This window comes from Vigna unguiculata, chromosome 11 (assembly GCF_037176805.1).
Source record: "Vigna unguiculata cultivar grain cowpea cultivar isolate G323 ecotype 2 chromosome 11, ASM3717680v1, whole genome shotgun sequence".
In the NCBI taxonomy this organism is placed as follows: domain Eukaryota; kingdom Viridiplantae; phylum Streptophyta; class Magnoliopsida; order Fabales; family Fabaceae; genus Vigna; species Vigna unguiculata.
The window spans coordinates 9857201-9866024 of NC_140802.1; the positions used below are offsets into that span (position 1 = coordinate 9857201).

The 8824-nt window shown below is 33.9% G+C and overlaps 1 long non-coding RNA gene across 1 annotated transcript; it reads left to right on the top strand.

The window, feature by feature from the left end:
• The first annotated feature begins 1473 nt into the window (after positions 1-1473).
• On the top strand, positions 1474-8496 carry LOC114169689 (uncharacterized). The gene is made up of 2 exons (XR_003600990.2): positions 1474-2650; positions 2754-8496. It is a non-coding gene; the product is annotated as an uncharacterized LOC114169689 (long non-coding RNA).
• Positions 8497-8824: the final 328 nt, after the last annotated feature.

Here is an 8824-nt window from a genome sequence, read left to right on the forward strand (position 1 = left end):
GTAACAGTACTTGGGATACTGGTTCATATTAATGTTAGTTTCATTTGGTCAATTAACCCAGATGTGGGACTCTGAAAGATTTACACAACCAAATTGTGGGCTACTATAGCTAGGTTGCATATTTTCTTAGATATTGGAAAATGATATGTTAACAATGTTTTTTCTTACCAACTTTGTCCATTCATCTTCTCATTTTGATGTAATTAAAATTGCCTTTACTGCATACCGAATAATAACTACGATGCTCTTCAATTTAGATTACATATCTGTATTCGATATGTATCCGTGTTCAACATGTATTCGTATCTAATACTTTAGATACATTAAAAATATTAATCCATAAAGTATCTAATCTACAAAGTAAAAGTACTTTTATAATTTTAATGATTTATAATTTTTTATGTTAATAATATTTAATATATATGTTTAATCATATATTTATCATATTCTTGTACATTTATTAATATACAACGTATCATTTCGTGTTTTATTATTTTTAAAATAAAATTTTGATGTTGAATACTAATTCTTCTCCTAAATCCGGTCACCATTGATCAGGTGAGAAGAAAAAAAAAAAAATACGGCTGAGATAGAACACTAGTGCACAAGGACTTGGGTAATTATACAGTGGTATTTCAATAATTTATCGTATTATTAACCTTTTCAACATTGACCTTATAATCTTTAGTTTTTAGTTATGTAACACTCTAAATGGGTATGAACATCATATATCTAATAACAGGAATAACAAAATTTCCAAGAAATAGACATTTGTACCTCTATATACAAAAGAGATTTGTTTTTTCACATTTACTTTCTTATTTTTTTTAAATTAAAATAATTATTTTATCAATTTGATATTTAAATGACCAACTTTAAATTTAACCGTTTTTTTATTTTAATTATTTTAATCTTAACTATTTTATTATTTTTATTATATAAAAAAGCGATTAATATACTTATATTCACTAGTTTATATAATATTAATACTTGTTATATATACAATTGATAGGAAAAGACCTTATTTTAGGAATCACATAATAGCGTTGAGTTAAATTTTTTTTTTGTGTGTAATTTTTGTTTTTTGATTTTATAATTTCTTCAGTATTTGTTTGTTTTAGGTTTGTATATGTTTATAAATTATTTTCTATAATTTATAAATTCTTATCAATAACTTTTGGAAGGGAAAATGAGTTTTTGAATTTTTTTTTCCAAACTTGACAAACTTTTTATAAATAAAATTAAAAGATTAATCTTTTAATTTTTAATGAAAATAAAATAATAAGTAGTATTTTTTATTTAAATAAATAGTTGATTGAACTTTGTTAAAAAATACTTTGTTAAAGTATATTTTCCCGGATGGAAGTATCCAAGTTTAGACTAGTTAACTTTTTTATTAATTAACTTTTTTATTAGTTAACTTTTTTATTCGTTAACTTTTTTTTTTTTTTTAATTATGCTGTCAATAAAGATTTGAAGTTTATTGGTATATGATCGTTCCACATCCTATACGAGATCAATTTTCCATCATGATGCAATTAGAAAATTCTTTGGTGCAATTAGGAATTTAATATTTTTTGTTTTCAACACGTTTCTGTTTTTGTTGCGCGTTCATGCTGTGTAGTTTGATCCTGTACTATGAAATTCCGTTTTGAAATTCTATGGTTCTGTTGCGATTCGCTTGATCGTACCCGAGTAATTTCAATGATTCGATGATACGAGATCTGTGTTCAAGTAAAAATATGAAGTTGAGTGAAACGGAGATTGGAGATTGGCTATTGGTGATTGGCCGGAATATGATTGAATCTTAATCGATAAATGATTCGGATCGGAATTTTTCAACTGTGAACGGTATATTTATCTTTGTTCATGAATCGGTGATTTGGAGATTACACGAGTTTCAAATTCCAACGAAACCAGTGATGGAGAAGGTGATCAGAAGAATTCCGGTGATCAGTGCAATTGGGAAATTGGTTCAGTTGAAATGCGGTGCTGTCGATTGGTGTTGATCGTTCATACGGCGCCTTCAATTCGGTAAAGTATGAGCACGTGAAGCTGCTGTAATTCAGTTTTGGAACTTTTGGAAACAATCAACGTGAATGCTATTGAAGCATTTTATCAAATGGCGTGAATTCATGAACGTTGAAACTGGAATTGGAAGCTTGAACTGGAGAATCAACCTCCCTGAAACAACATTCAATTCACTGCAATGTTCTTTTTCGATGGAGGAGTTATAATCGAGAATAGCTTGTAGCTATTTTAATTTGGCACTGGCACGCTGCAGTTTTCTTCTTCGGTTGATTGGAGTTCTTTTTAGTGATTGGTGCTGCGTTGCTGTTTTGTTTACGCTGCATTTGAAGGTAACAAATTCGGCAACTCGTTGTGTGAAAAAAACCAGTTAAATCAATTGAGGAAATTCATTCGTTGTTCGAATATGGTCCAAACTGTGGAATTTGAAGAAACATTTCTTCAAACAACTGGCATGGTGGTGGTGTGATTTATTGAGGCAGCTTGTTCACTCCATTCTTTGAATCAAATCATAATAATATGTTAGGGTTAATTGTGGTTCTCCGCTCGTCCCTGTCTCTGATGCACTCCCCTCTCGTTCTCTTACGGATTCCTCACTCCGGTGACTCACCGCCACTGGCAGGTACTCACTCACAACTCCCTAATTACAAAGAACTGAATTAATTTCCTATATTCTTTCTCAAATACACTGAAGATATATATACTTTCTAATCCTTTGATCCAAGGGTTCAAATCTTGTTTATCAAATCAGACTCAAAACCTAACAGAATTAACCTACAATAAGAGTTATTACAAAAGTCCCGCCCATCTAACCGGGACTTGACCTCAAGGCCATATACGACTGCAACCACTGAGTCTGGAAATTGAAGCTGCGTTTGGTATAGCTCCTTCCATACCGCATCTTCCGGATTATTGTCTTTCCACTGGATCAACACTTCTGTTCCGGTTGATTGTTCTTCTTCATTCTTCTTGCCAAAACAGCAAAGGTTGAGAAACAAATTGTCCTTCACTTTCAACGAACGGTGGTTGTTTAGAGACAGCTTTATTCCATGTTTTTTTTAGTAAGGACACATGGATAACATTGTGAATTTTAGCTTTAGGAGGCAAGTCGAGTTTAAAAGCAACCTTCCATTGCTTTCTAAATCTCTGTAAGTACCCTAAAACTTTGCAGCTAATTTATGGAAGTTAGTATTATATAACGATTTTTTCTTGTAAGGCTCAATTTTCAAATATACCAAATCCCCCACTTGATATTGTTTATCCATTCTCTTGAAATCGGCATACCACTTCATTGGGGCCTGAGCCTTAACCAGATTTGTTTGCAAAATATATGAAGTCTCCTCCCTCGTTTCAATCGTATGTGTGGTGTGGCAGCTTCCACCAGAGTCATTCTGTGGTATAACCGTTTGTAGGGAAGGAGGATAACTATAGAGGGCTTCTAAAGGAGTCAATTTGGCTGTACGAAATTCAGTAATATACTAAAGTTCTACTAAGGATAAAAATTAAGATCATTTGTGAGGTGCATCTCTCGAAATACATCTTAGATAAGCTTCAATAGATTTATTCAAAGCTTCAGTTTGTCCATCCGTTTGAGGATGAAAAACTGTTGGTCGTAGCAACTTTACTCCATGTTGGTGCATCAGCTAAGTCCAAAACTAACTCGTGGAAATTGAATCTTTGTCTGAAATAATGTCTTCCGGCCATCCAGGAAGCTTAAACAACGTTATCTATAAAGAGTTGTGATACTTTCACCACTCTAAAGGGATGTGATAAAGGCAAAAAATGAGCATACTCAGTTAGTCAATCAGTGATAACAGAAATAACAGTCATAGAACTTGATTTTGGAAGGCCAGTAATAAAAAACCTACACATATAGATTTCCTAGCCTATCAGGAATAGATAAAGGTCGTAAAATACCAACAACCAATTAAAGTAAAGGTTTATATTGTTAACATATATGTACTGTTGGACCCACCTTTTGACTTCTATTTTGCATACCTTTCCAGTAGACGTGATCTCTAACCCTTCTATAAGTTAATTCATATCCTGAATGACCTCCTATAATGGAGTTATGAAACTGTTGAAGGATTTCAGTTTTCAATTCTTCTACACTACCAACCACTAATTTTCCTTTCAGTTTAAGAACCTCATTATCAAAAGTATAACATTTACATGGATGTTGGGCCATACGAATAGTATCCACAATCTCTTGTAATTTGTGATCCTCCTTCCAAGAATCCTTAACCCTCTGAATCATGTCAAAAGAAATTTGAAGCTGGTGTACCTGATATTCCTTTCTTGACGACACATCAGTTACCACATTGTCTTTCCCTTTTTTATATTCAATTTGGAAGTCCTCCCCAATTCTGCTACGTGGTTGTCGGAGGTTGCTCTAACAGATGCTTTAGGGTCTTTTGATCTGTTTTGATGGTCTAAAAAATAATGTTGTCACCTTTTGACCACAAATAGAATGGCAGGAAACTCTTTTTCATATGCAGACAACATTTGATATTTGGGGCCCATAGCCTTGCTTATGTAAGCAATAGGATGGTTAGATTGCATTAAAACTGCACCTGTCGCAATTCCTGAGGCTTCTGTTTCTATAGTGAAAGGTTGGGAAATATCAGGTAATATCAATACGGGGGCTGTTGTTGAAGCCTTCTCAGTGTATTGAATGCTGCAGATGCTTCATGACTCCAAACATATGGGGTATCTTCTGTAGCAGAGATGTTAGAGGTGCCGCCATCTTACCATATCCATGAATAAATCTTCTATAATATCCAAATAAAGCTAAGAATCCTCTAAGCTCCTTTAAATTGGTTGGCCTTGGCCATTGTTGACCCCCACAACTATTTTTGGATCAAGAAGTACTCCTTGTGCAGAAATTAGATGATCCAAATAATTTGCCTGTGTCTTACCAAACCTACACTTATTTTTATTGAGGAATAAAGAATTGTGTTTTAAGATAGTTAAAGTTATGTGGAGGCACCTTATGTGTTCCTCCCAAGTCTTTAGTATAAACCAATATATCATAAAGAAAAAAAGAACACTTATAAAATGACTTAAATGTTGTTTAAAAATATCATTCATTAAGTTTTGAAATGTAGCACGCACGTTACTAAGACCAAATGGTAGAACCACCCATCCATACAGCCCACAATGAGTCCAAAAAACTGTTTTATAAATGTCATCCTCATGCATCCTAACTTGAATATACTCACTTTTTATATCTAGTTTAGAAAAATATGTAATTCATCTAAAAGATCTTCAATTAAGGGTATCAGAAATTTCTTTTTAATGGTGTTGAGTTTTCTAAAGTCTTTGCAACAACGTCACGACCCACCTTTCTCTAATAAAACCAGTAGACAATGGAGTTCTTATGTCTTTCAATTTCAGTTTTCTGATTATGGGAATACCTATATGGTTTTAAAGTAACAGGGTTATTGCCTATCAGAACAATTTTACAATCATACCTTCGTTGTGGTGGTAGTTGAGTTGGTTCCTGAATCACATCTTTGAACATTTGTAACAAAGTGGCCAGCTGCAATGTCTGGTCGGCATTTAATTTGGTTATCTGCTGATTGGCAGAAGAGTGAAAACAAGTCGCAGCTTGGATAATTGGATTGCTAGTAACATAGGGTTGCCTTTTGTATTTTTCAGATTTCTTGAAATCTGAATAGTATCTTGCTGTTGTTTTTCTCCTCTTAAAGTAACCTTAGCATCCTGATGCCTGATAGTCATGGTTAATTGAGCACAATTCCATAAATCTCACCTAAAGTTTTAAATCATTGCATCCCCAAAAGAACTCCAAAATTAGTACTTTGTAGGACCAGAAAATCAGCCTGAAATGAAATATTGTTGAATCTCCATTGTACTTGCGGACATTGTCCTGTTAATCTTAGCTGCTTATCCAATGCCATTATGACAGAAAAATCATTGATAAAAGTTGTTTTCAAGCCCAGGGATTTCACCCATTTCTCATTAATAAAATTATGTGTGCTTCCTGTGTCTATAAAAAATGGCACCTCTTGTTTCTTGATTATCCCAATTAACTGCAAGGTGTTCCCGCCTGTAACTCTTTGTAACGCATGTAAAGAAACATGCACTTGCAAATCATCTCTTAAGTCAAGACTTTGTTCTAGGAAGTTCCAGTCAGAATCAGAATTGACCACATCTTCCATCTGATCTTGGGCAGAAAAAGTAGCATTTAATCTGCCCCAAACCTTACATTTAACTCTATGATTCTTGTCTCGCTTATCTTCACAACCCTTTAGAAATTCTTTCACTCAGCTCTTTCCTAGAAACTGATCCAGAACCAGCAGTCTTGTAATCAGTCGCATTCATAGACCTTTGAGAATTCGGTGTAGAGTTTGGTTGTAGAGTAGTTATAGGTGGAGTTCTATTGTATTGAGCCGATATTGACCAAGGTCTGGAAGATCTAAATTGGTCATCAGAATTAATGGTAGATGTTCCATGAATCTTCTTGGTCAGTTCTTGAGCACATCCTCCTGCAATCTTGCAAACCTGACAGCTTCTTGAATTGAAGAAGGCCTATGTAGGCACATAGAAATTTCCAATTCTAATTTTAAACCTGAAAGAAAAAAACTTAAAGCAATTTCTTCAGAAACCGTAACTCTAGCCAACATATTGTCAAATTTTCCAAATACTCAACTAGAGAACTTTCCTCTTTAAATGTGCCAAATCTTCCACAGGATGATCAGAAGCTCCATCGTCAAACATGTTGCCCACATCTTTCAAAATTTGTATCCAAAATTGTCAAATTTTCCAAATACTCCAAATACCAACTAAAGAACTAATCTCTTTAAATGTGCCAAATCTTCCACTGGATGATCAGAAGCTCCATCGTCAAACATGTTGCCCACATCTTTCAAAATTTGTATCCAAGACTTCCGGTGGAAGTCACAAGTTTTATTGTAATGCCACTTCCTAGAAAAAAACTTTGCCTTCTACAGAAAGAAGCAGCTAACGAGCTCTGTGATGAATTAGTGTGCCTTCCAGTTCAACAAACTCCTCAGCTTTTGCCCGTCATTCCCTGAGTATGTTCCATCAAAAACTGCAGCTGTGTTCTGTCAAGAACCATGGAAGATAACTCCATATAATCTTGATTTACTGGAGGGGAGGCTCAGTTTGCTGCCCTGGACTCATAGCTGGCATAGAAGAAACCAATCCTTCAATGGCTTGTTGTAACCCTTACAGCGTTCTGGGTTTGAGAATTTGCCATACTTTTCCATAGATTCCATACGAATTTCTAATTTTTTGTTGGTCACCATCTCTCCCCAAGCTAACTGATATTGTTAAGGTTAGCTGTGATTATCTGCTCGTCCCTGTCCCTAATGCACTCTCCTCTTGTTCTCTCACAGAATCTTCCTCACTCCGGTAACTCACTGCCACACGAAGGTACTCACTCACAACTTTCTAGATATAAATAACTGAATTAATTTCCTGTATTCTCTCAGAAAAACACTGAAGATATATATATACACACACTTACCCTTTGATCCAAGAGTTCAGTTTCTAAAACAAACCATATCATTCTGTTTTATCAAAACAGACTCAAAATCTAACTGTACTAACTAACTCTATAAAGAGTTATTACATAATAAGCTGTTGTGATTCAATTTCAGCGCTTCTGGAAAAAGGTTCAGTGCATTGTTTAATTGTTATTTAGTGATTAGATTTTGAATTTTTTGTTAGTGATTAGAATTTGAATATTTTGTTAGTAGTAATGGCTAAGAAATTGAATGTGCAATCTGATTTGCATAAATGATACAAAATTGCATTTCAAAATTAAGCAGTCACGTCAATTCATTGTTTGCAATTCACTGGCAAATGAATTCAATTGACACATTCGTTGAAATTCTGCTATATAAATCGAAGTGTATTGGGAACTATTTTTGGATTGATTTAAAATCATTCTTTTCGGTGCCTTGTAAATTCGAAAAGAGAACAAATTGGCTGAAGCATGAAATTGGAAATTCCAATTCCATTTTGTTTTGGAACCGCTGAATATTCAAGCAGTGCAGATTTTTTTTTTCAAGAAAAAAGAAATCTGATTTTAATTCAGTAATTTGATTGATTGTGGCAAGAATTGAAATTCACTTGATTTCTTGAAATATCAAGCAGCTTGGTGCAATTTTATTCTTTGATTGTAGCAATTCATCACGTATATTTGGTAGAAGCGGCTGGTGGGATTGGTGATCTAATCAATGTAATTCTTTGATTTTGTGAATCTGCACTTAAATTGAAATCAAAGGATTAATCAGAAAATTGAAGCAAAAAATTGGAAACACGTGAATTATGTAGCTGCTGGTTTCCTTGATTGAATCCTTGCAGCAGTGAAAAATTTAATTTCAATTGTTATATGCAGCAGATTCTTGTACATTTAAAATCGATCATTGAATATTATTGTGATTGAATTTAATATAACTAGCGGATAAGGTTGTTTCATTGAATTGATTCAATTGGCAGCACAAACATATGTTCTTCGGTGATGTTGTGCAGCATTGACGATTAGCGGCTGGAACTCATATTTGAGCTAATTACAATTTGTTAATTGATTAAGTGCTGAACTAGTGCTTCATTTGTTTGACCCTTTTATCAAACACTTGGTGTGCATTGCTGGTGGTGCAGTGTTGGGCTTCAAACGTGCTATTACTGGTGTTTTTGTTCTGGTGCTTTTCTTGATGCTTTTGGTGCTTTTTTGGTGTCTAAAAATAGTTTTTCAATTCTTATTACGAATTATTCGGAAAATCTTGCTTGGAGATTAAATTTTACT